This window comes from Miscanthus floridulus, chromosome 9 (genome assembly GCF_019320115.1).
Source record: "Miscanthus floridulus cultivar M001 chromosome 9, ASM1932011v1, whole genome shotgun sequence".
Lineage (NCBI taxonomy): Eukaryota > Viridiplantae > Streptophyta > Magnoliopsida > Poales > Poaceae > Miscanthus > Miscanthus floridulus.
Window position 1 is genome coordinate 37,717,354 of NC_089588.1, and position 9,936 is coordinate 37,727,289.

The following is a 9,936-nucleotide window of genomic DNA, read 5'->3' on the forward strand; positions in this document are numbered from 1 at the left end:
TAGTAGTGTTGTCGGATTCATAAACCTGAGGTCCCTCGTGGACCGGCTTCCCTATAGAGGTCTGACCCAAGCAGACAACACATAACTCATGGGCCGGCCCAAGTGCCTGAACGACAGGCCAGAAGGACGATCCAATCACCGACCGGAAGGCCTGACCGAGGGGGAACGACGCCCGCTTTCGACCGCAGCCCACCTCTCCGACCGGAGCGCTCGCTTCGGTCTCTAGCCCATCTCCGAACGGCCTCTTCGACCAGAAGGCCTGACCCAAACGCCGCTTCCAACTCCGACCCGTGTGTCCGACCGGGGATACGGCAAACACCTGCTCACTGCTCTTCTCTGACTGACACGATCGGAACCGACTTGAACCAACCAACCGGGGACGCCCACTCGGTAAGGACCAGGGAACGAACGGAGAAAGCAAGGCAGGGCGCACAAGTCAAACCGCAATACCAGGGTCCATACCCTGAGCACCTGCGGAAACAGTACTCTACAACCTCCCTGGCACGACAGAGCCTAAAACAGTGTTGTAGGCGCTAACATTCTCCCCTACAGTATTGTGGGGGTCATTAAACTCCCATACGGTAAGGCCCCCATGCTTTTTAGCATTAACAGTGTTGTGGGCGCCGACTTTTACCGTACCAGGAGAACATGGTAAGACTCCTCACATGCCTCCGGGCATCAACAGTATAGCAGCTATCGACATATGCCATACCCTAACCAGACGATGTAGCCTCCCACGTGTATCTGACATCCTACAGTGTTGTGGGCGTCTACCATCACCTTATGTCCGCCGGCATGAGCAACAAGGATTAGAAGCATACGAACTCTCTCCCTCTCACTTGTAAGGCCATCCCCTTCATCTATAAAAGGAGATGTGCTCTCTCCTAAGATTAAAGTCATTCCAGATTCATTAGAACGATCAAGCTCACTAGCACAGAACCGCAAGGTTCGAACCACGAGCACACGTTCGAGCACTTAGTTCATAGTGGGGCTCCCGTCACTCCCGGGCTTCCGGCAGGAGTCTGACCGGACCTCTTGTACCCCCATCCTTATCCTTCTCGTTTGTAACCCCACTTCAAACTTCGAGCACCTGGGCTTAGGAATAAAGTCGTCGATCGACTCAAACTGGACATAGGACACGTTGCATGAACTAGTATAAACCCTATATCATTGAGTGATAGGCCACCTCCGATCACAACGTATGGCAAAACTACAAATATTCACTTGTTGGTCACTTTCTGCACCGACAGTTGGGGCCGTCTGTGGGGAAGACGTTGTACGTTCAAACTTTTTGGTCATCGGATGGCCCACTTTTCCGCCACCATCGCCATGACAGGCTCAGGCGATACGATTCGCTTCGGCTCACTGGAGTGTCCCGCACTCTCACCTGTTGGGATGAGGGTTCCACCCATCTTTGAGCCATCCCAGGTCTTCCTCTTCGGAAGCCTAGACTTCGTCGCTGACCGGCTCGGCATACTACATCTCCGCGAAGAGCCTCTCGTTCCGGCGCCCATTGGAGGGGCGCCCTCCATCAGCTCCAGGACGTATGCTGACTTGGACAACGCGGCATCTACGCTTTATTCCGACCAAACTCTTTGCTCAAACCCCGTTGTGAGTAATGTCCATACTGTAATTTACTCGCTATTTACTATCGTTCGTCAATTATCCGAAGGGACCGCATTGTCCGTACCGCAACCACCGCACGACCGGTTCCCCTGTGGCCTCATGTCCTCCGTGGACGCGTACGCCCAGGGGGCTCCAAAAAATACTGACGCCGTCTCCTCTCACATCCGAATTCATGGGGATGGCGAGCTATGCTCCCACCTATTTCTACGAACTCCTGGATGACAAGGTTGAGAGTGACGGCTCTAGCATCGGTGATGTGGCGACCGGCCACCGTCTGTCCCGGGAGTGTGCTATGGCGGACGCTCTGGGACAGCCGCCGGTGGTAGCAAAGTCCTTGTAGACTCACACCCCTCCGGACCCTTGTGTGGGGGCCCTCGCGTGGGCACAAGGGCACGCCGAGGAACTACGACAACGGCGGCAGAACCAGCCTGCGCGCTCGGTGCAACACGTTGCGCCCCATGCGCGTGACCCGGCGGGCGGCGTCTGGGGTCGCGCTCGCTAGGTCCATCATGACATCATGAACGAGGGGAACGACCCCCCATAGTTCGCTTGGGCTAGCCAGAACATCACCGCTGCGGCAATGCTTTGCGTGGTGTTCCCGAGCCCATCGACCCCCAGGAGCAGGCAGTCTACCAGAACCTCCAAGCACTGGTAGAAGCCATAGCCATTCAACAGGCGGAAAGCTCCGCATCGCAACTCCGACACGCGCCTTCTCTCCCCAATGGGGGAGTGGGCACACGCCAGAGGGATCGCTCCATCCGCTCATCGCTATAGACGCCAAGCACGGCTCAGGAGACAGCCGCTGCGCCATGATTCGATCAGGCACCTGCTATACACCGACCGCCGGTACGCGAATGGCTCGATCCACACCAAGACACTCGCAGTGTCATCAGCAACCGGCACCACGCCCGGTATGATGATGATGTCCGCCGGGCGGCGATGGGAGCAGGCGACATGGGTCCCGGCCGAACCATCGAGGGGAGCGGTGAAACGCGCCCCAGGCACAATCGCTGGCCAGACAACCGGAGTCCCAGCCTTGAGGGCCCGGGACCATGGGCCTTTGACCGGCGTATCCGGAGGGCGCCGTTCCCATAGCGTTTCTGACCGCCCACCAATATCACCAAGTACACCGGGGAGACAAACCTCGGTATTTGGCTCGAAGATTTTCGGCTTGCCTGTCGAGCCGGAGGGGTGGATGATGACTATTTCATCATCCAGTATCTCCCCATCTGCGTGGGGGAACATGTTCGGGCATGGCTTGAATTCCTCCCGCACGACAGCATCCGCGACTGGGCGGACCTCAAGAGGGTCTTCATCAGAAATTTCCAGGGGACATATGTCCGCCTTGGAAACTCCTGGGACCTCAAGAACTGCCAGTAGGAGCCCAGCGAATCCCTGCGGGATTACATCCACAGGTTCTTCCAACGATGCAACTCCCTCCCTGATGTCATTGATGCGGACGTCATTCCTCTCTAGGACGACCTGCGAGTCCCTGATCCACAAGCTTGGCTTCCTGAAGCCCCATACCACTCGTGACCTACTCGACGTCGCCACTAACCACGCCTCTGGCGAGGAGGCGGTCGGAGTGGTCTTCAATGGAGGTCGGGACAAAGGCAAGGCCAAGCGCATAGGTCAGGATGAGGGCCCCTCCACATAGAGGGGCAAGAAGAACAAAAAAGATCGGCGCCGATCGGACAACACTGCATTGGTTGCAGCGGCTGATTGCACGGGCAAACAGCCCCAGCAGGGGCTGCCGGACCACTTCAACAAGCTCATGGACAGCCCGTGCACCAACCACGCCTACCCCATCAAACACCTCTACAAGGACTATGAGCTCCTCAAACCTTTCCTCCAACAGATCGACGGGCCAAAAGAAGGGGACGACAAAGAGGCGGCAGCCAAGAATGGAGGCACGGCGGGCATGGATGGAGATGGTTTCCCCGACCCTGAGGAATGCATCATGATCTTCGGCGAATCCGACGCCATCTAGACCAAACGCCAGCATAAGGTGCGCTATAGGGAGGCATGCGCCACCGAGACGGTCGTCCCCTCCTTCCTCAGCTTGTCGAAATCTCCGATCACCTTCGATCAGAAAGGACCATCCCTCCCATGTTGTGAGACCAGGACGTTACCCGCTCGTCGTCGACCCCATCGTCCGCAAGAAGCGCCTCACCAAGGTGCTGATGGATAGGGGCAGCGGCCTCAACATCCTCTATGTCGACACCCTCGACGCCATGCGCATCCCCCAATCGAAACTCTGCCTGGCGGGCTCTCCCTTCCACGGGGTGATCCCGGGAGCGCAGGCATACCCGCTCGGGCAGATCGACCTATCCGTCACGTTTGGCAACCGAGCCAACTTCTGCTCGGAGGTCCTCACCTTCGAAGTGGTGGACTTTCTAGAGTCCTACCACGCCATCTTGGGGCGGCCATGCTACGCCAAGTTCATGGTAATCCCCAACTACACCTACCTCAAGCTGAAGATGCTAGGACCAAATGGCGTTATCACCATGAGCAGCGCCTTCTCGCACGCCTTCACATGCGATCGCGAGCATTTCGAGCTCACCACCGTGGTCGTCAACTCATCTGAGCTTCTGTGGCTTAGGGAGTCATCGACCCCAGCAGTCTCAGACTGTAACAAACTGACCTCCTCGATGACCTTCTCGACGACCTTCCGCCCGCTCGAGGAAACCAAGGCGGTGGGAATCGACCCCACAGACCCAACTAAGACGGTGCAGGTCGAGACCTAGCTCCTGGCTAAATAGGAATGCAAGCTCGTCGACTTCCTACACGCCAATCGTGATGTCTTCGCATGGCAGCCTTCTGACATGCCGGGCATACCGCGGGAAGTCGCCGAGCACACACTGCGCCTCATCCCGGGCTCAAAGCCCGCTAAGCAGCGCATGCGTCGCTTCGACGATGAGAGACACAGGGCCATAGGCGAAGAGATCGCCAAACTCCTGGCGGCCGGATTCATCAGAGAGGTATTCCACTCCGACTGGCTTGCCAATCCCATTCTTGTTAAAAAGAAGATTGGGAAGTGGAGAATGTGTGTTGATTATACTGGCCTCAACAAGGCATGTCCAAAGGATCACATCCCTTTACCGCGCATACACCAGATAGTCGACTCCACCTCGGGTTACGAGATCCTCTCCTTTCTGGATGCCTACTCGGGCCATCACCAGATCATGATGAAAGAGTCCGATCAGCTCACAACCTCGTTCATTACCTCATATGGTTCGTACAGCTATGTAACCATGCCTTTCGGCTTGAAGAACGCTGGCGCCACCTACCAAAGGTGTATGCAACAATGCTTTGCCGACCAAATCGACCCGCTCGATTAGCCTGATCAGACCGAGCGGCCGAAACCAACAATCGTCGTCCATGTTGATGACATAGTGGTCAAAACGGCTCAAGCTTGTGACTTGATCGCAAATTTGGCTGCAACATTCGTGAACCTCCGCAGGTTCAACATTAAGCTGAATCCCGAAAAGTGTGTTTTTGGGGTTCCGAAGGGAAAGCTGTTAGGATACATTGTATCCGAGCGCGGCATTAAGGCCAACCCTGAAAGGATCATGGCCATCTCTAACATGGGTCCCATACACAACGTCAAGGGCATGCAAAGGCTCACCGGCTGTCTGGCCGCTTTGAACCGGTTCATCTCTCGTCTCGACGAACGAGGCATGCCGCTCTAAAAGCTCCTAAAAAAGACGAACGCCTTTGTCTAGACCGAGGAAGTTCAGCAGGCTCTGGAGAGCCTCAAAGCGTCCCTGCCGCCCTGGTCATTGAGAGAGATGAACCAGGACACCACCTTAAGGTCCAGCGGCCCGTATGCTTCGTTGGGGAAGTACACACCGACCCCAAGGTCCAGTACCCCTAGGTGCATAAACTCCTATATGCCGTTCTGATGGCGACCTGGAAGCTCCTACACTACTTCACTGACCACGAAGTCGTGGTCGTCACTTCATACCCGCTCAGAGACATCATCCGCAACCGCGATGCCACAGGACAGATCTCCAAGTGGGCTCTCGAACTCATGGGCCACGTCTTGAGGTACGTCCCCCGTACCGCCATTAAGTCTCATGCTCTCATAGATTTTGTCGCCGAATGGACAGAGGTGCAGATACCGACCTCGGATGTCACCCATGAGTACTGGACAATGTACTTCGATGGGTTCGTAATGGCGCCCGGCTCGGGAGCTAGAGTGGTGCTGATCTCCCGGATGGGAGTAGGCTCTGCTACGCCATTCGCCTCCACTTTTCAACCTTAAACAACGCCGCGGAGTACGAGGCCCTCATCAACAGACTACGCATCGCCATCGAGCTTGGTGCTATGCGGCTCTACATTCGTGGCGACTCGAAGCTAGTCGTTGATCAGGTCATGAAGGAGTCCTCTTGCAAAAGCCTCCTCATGGCAGCATACTACCAAGAGGTGTGCAAGCTTGGTGATGAACTATACAAACAAAGTCCATCAGGGATACTCATGAAGTGCATCCCCACCAACTAGGGGAAGCAGCTCCTCGAGGTCCACGCCAGGATTTGCGGACACCATGCGGCCCTAAGGTCGCTGGTCAGAAAAGCCTTTTGACAAGGTTTTTACTGGCCCACCGCGCTACGAGATGCAGAGGAGGTCATCCACAGGTGTGCCATTTGCTGACACAGGAGCTCCAAACCATCCCCGTCACCTGGCCATTCGTGGTCTAGGGCCTCGACATGGTGGGACCCCCTAAAAAGGGTCCGAGTGGTTTCACTCACCTACTCATAGCAGTCGACAAGTTCACCAAGTGGATAGAGGCCAAGCCCATCACCAACATCCACTCGGAAGAGGCGGTCAAATTCTTCCTCGACATCATCTATCGGTTCGACGTTCCTAACTGCATCATCACTGACCATGGGACTAACTTCACCAGGAAGAAATTCCTAGACTTCAGTGATGGATACGACATCAGAATTGACTGGGCCTCGGTCGAACACCCACGTACCAATGGTCAGGTCGAGCGTGCCAATGGCATGGTCCTCTAAGGACTCAAGTCACGCATCTTCGATCGACTCAACAAGTACACCGGGTGATGGGTTGCAGAGGTCCCAGTGATCCTCTAGAGCCTGAGAATGACCCTGAACTGATCCACAGGGTTCACACCCTTCTTTCTGGCCTACGGAGTTGAGGCAGTACTACCCTCCGACCTCAACCACGGCGCCCCAAGAGTGAAGGTTTTCGACCGTGACCGAGTTGAGGAGGCTCAGTAAGACGCAGTCGACCTACTCAAGGAGGCCCGCGAGATGACCGTCATCCGCTCTGCTCGCTACCAGCAAACCCTCTATAGGTACCACGAAAGGAAGATCAGGGGGAGGATACTCGAAGTCGGCGGTCTTGTTCTCCGGAGGACCCAATCAATGAAGGAAAAACATAAACTCTCTCCACCATGGGGAGGACCCTATACGGTGACCGAAGTGATCCGACTGGGCACCTACTGACTGGAGGACGACAATGGCAAGTTCTTACCAACACTTGGAACATTGAATAGCTACATCGTTTTCCCCCTAATTTTGATCTTACCACTTTATTAGTCAAACACTTGCTCCTCTAAAGCACCCTAGCCCGAACACTTTCAGCCCGGGTCGCTCGGGGGCTCCATGAGGGTACAATACTAAGAATTACCTCTTTTTTACTATCACGTGGTAAACAACCTTGTCCCCGAATAGAAGCACATTCCATTCCTATGATTGTCCTACGTAACTTTGTTCTTACTCCTAACCGAACGCACCCTGCCGCGACCTACGGTTATGAGCAGCCGAGCTCCGCGGGCCATGCCCAGGATCTTAAAAGCTACAGCCTACGGAACTAACGGGTAGGTGTGAAAAAGAAAGGACAAAAACAAAGGCTATGCCAGGATAAAAATAGGGAACGGATAGTAATTCTATCACAAAAACAGAACTGATGCATTCATTGATAAAAAACTGTTCACACGGGGACTCACTCACAAACTCAACTATTACATTTTCTAACCACTTCTAATCCAAATACTACTGCGGCCGCTCGACAAACATCACCTGACGCCAAAGGAGAGGCCACGGCACACACCGCTGGACACAACCACCGCCCAGTTCCTCTCCCTCAACTTCAGCGAGCGCAACGGGTACCTCAAGGGACCCGCCCGATTCCGCCTCCTTGACTTCGGCGAGCGCAACGGGCACCTCAAGGGCGTCGCACCCATAGATGCTCAGCAGAAGAGCATGGAGCTCCTGACCTTCTCATGCAGTCGAGGTAGCTCCTGGGTAGGGATGCGGCCACCGAGGTATGGCCACCATGGCTGCAAGAGATCTCATCAAACTTTATTAACTGGCCAACCTGAGCAGCTGCAGGCACAGAACCCTCCATCAGCACGACCCTGGGAAACTTCCCCTCCGACAAGGCTTGCCCGCTGAAGATCCACCGGAGAAAATCCATACACGGCTCCATCTCAAAAAAGGCCTCGTAGATGGATCCAGCGCGCCACCTCCTTTTGTGAAAATCGCCCCTTCTCAGGCAAAGACGGCCAGCACCTCCTTGGCCAGCCCCCAGCTCAACATCGTGCTCCAGATTCACGAAAGGATCTGTAAGTCCTCCCCTCGCTTACCCTCTCTCTCACTTAGGAACCGCCGCGGCATACAAGCACTCTCGGTGAGGAAGAAGGAGAAGAGACAATAGTTGGAGAACAGGCAAAGGACTACGACGAGAAGCCCTCTCCCTCCCCCTATTTAAAGGAAATGCGACAGCTGAAGAGGGGCAAAAGATCAGAGTGAAAAACTCTCCCCCTTCCCCCATTCAATACGGATGGGAAATGATGGGACGCACCCTGACCGCTGGGACACATTGACCGACAGAACGACGCCTGGTCAGACAGAACGACGCCTAGTAAGACGAGACGTGGCCTGGGTATGGCCCACCACTACCGCACGCCGAGCGCAAAAACCGAAGCATCACCCCGCGCAGGCGGCTCTCCGCCTCCCCAGGCGGGACTTGGAAAAACCCAAACAAAGGGATCTCCGCCAGGAGAGACCAACGGGCTTCCTAAAGTCGATTGAACGGCTCAGCAAAACACTGAGAGATAGGTAAGGAGCAAAGGGATGCCCCATATAGGCCATGCCGACTCCGTCACGAACAACGAGCATGGGTCCCGGTTCGGACATCTCCGACTGAAGCTCTTCAAACTTGTAACTTGAGTCATCAAGGTAACACTACCGACCCCCTCTATTTCTTTATAAATCATTTCATATATCCATACACGCATTCATACCATATGCCTGAGCCCCCAGACGATTCGGGCCCTGAACCGCCCAGGGGCTCGGGAACTAAGCATCGCACGTGCAACGAAATGCATCACAACGCTCCGTGTTGCGTCACGAAGCGGCAGTTGCCTCATTCGACATGAGCAACGACCAACCGGGGTTCGAAGGCCAGCCCACGAAGGGCTCGAGGCCGCCCCACGTCAAATAGAGCTAGGGGAGAAAAATGCAGATGAGCCCCGTGCGACCCTCGCCTAGTCTGGCAGACAGGGTCATCTCAACCTTCTCGTTCGATCCTAAACCTCTACCAAGCCCACAGAATCTCCATCGAGAGGAGGCCATTAGGCCACCCAAGTCGGTCTCCAGAATGACCTAGGCATTTGTTGGGTTGTAGGTAAAGGAGCAGTGGAATGTCACAAGAGGGCTATGCCATCCCTATCACGAACGACGGATCCGGATTCCACTCGATCATACCCGTTAGCGAACTCACCGAGCGCGTCACTCGAGCCCAAGCGATTGGGACAAGCGACAAAACTCAGCCCCTCTGGTTATGAGGAACCGAGGACGAGGTATCGCACACAACTCAAATTGACCCCTACTAAAGCCCAACGGGGCTCAGGGGCTCAAGACACCAAAACGCCTGAGTCTGCGACCCCGAACTCACCCCATCAGGATCCACGACTCTGACTCGCCCAATCCCGTGGCGTGCACCGACTCTAGGATCTGCGAGCACCGTCTCGTCCGATCTCAAAACTAACTAACTGCCTCGGCTGCGCGGACTGCACCAACGCCTGGGTCTACGACCCCAAACTTGCCCCATCTAGCTACGCTTCAAATGAACTCCAAAGCTACTTGGGTCTACGACCCCGAACTCGCCCCATCAGGATCGACGAGCTCCGGCTCGCCCGACCCCTAAACCAACTAACTAAAACTACCCTGATCCCACGGTGCGCACCGATGCCAGGATCCATGACTCTGACTCGCCCGATCCCACGGCGCGCACCGACACTAGGATCCATGACTCCGACTCATCTAACCCCACGGCGCA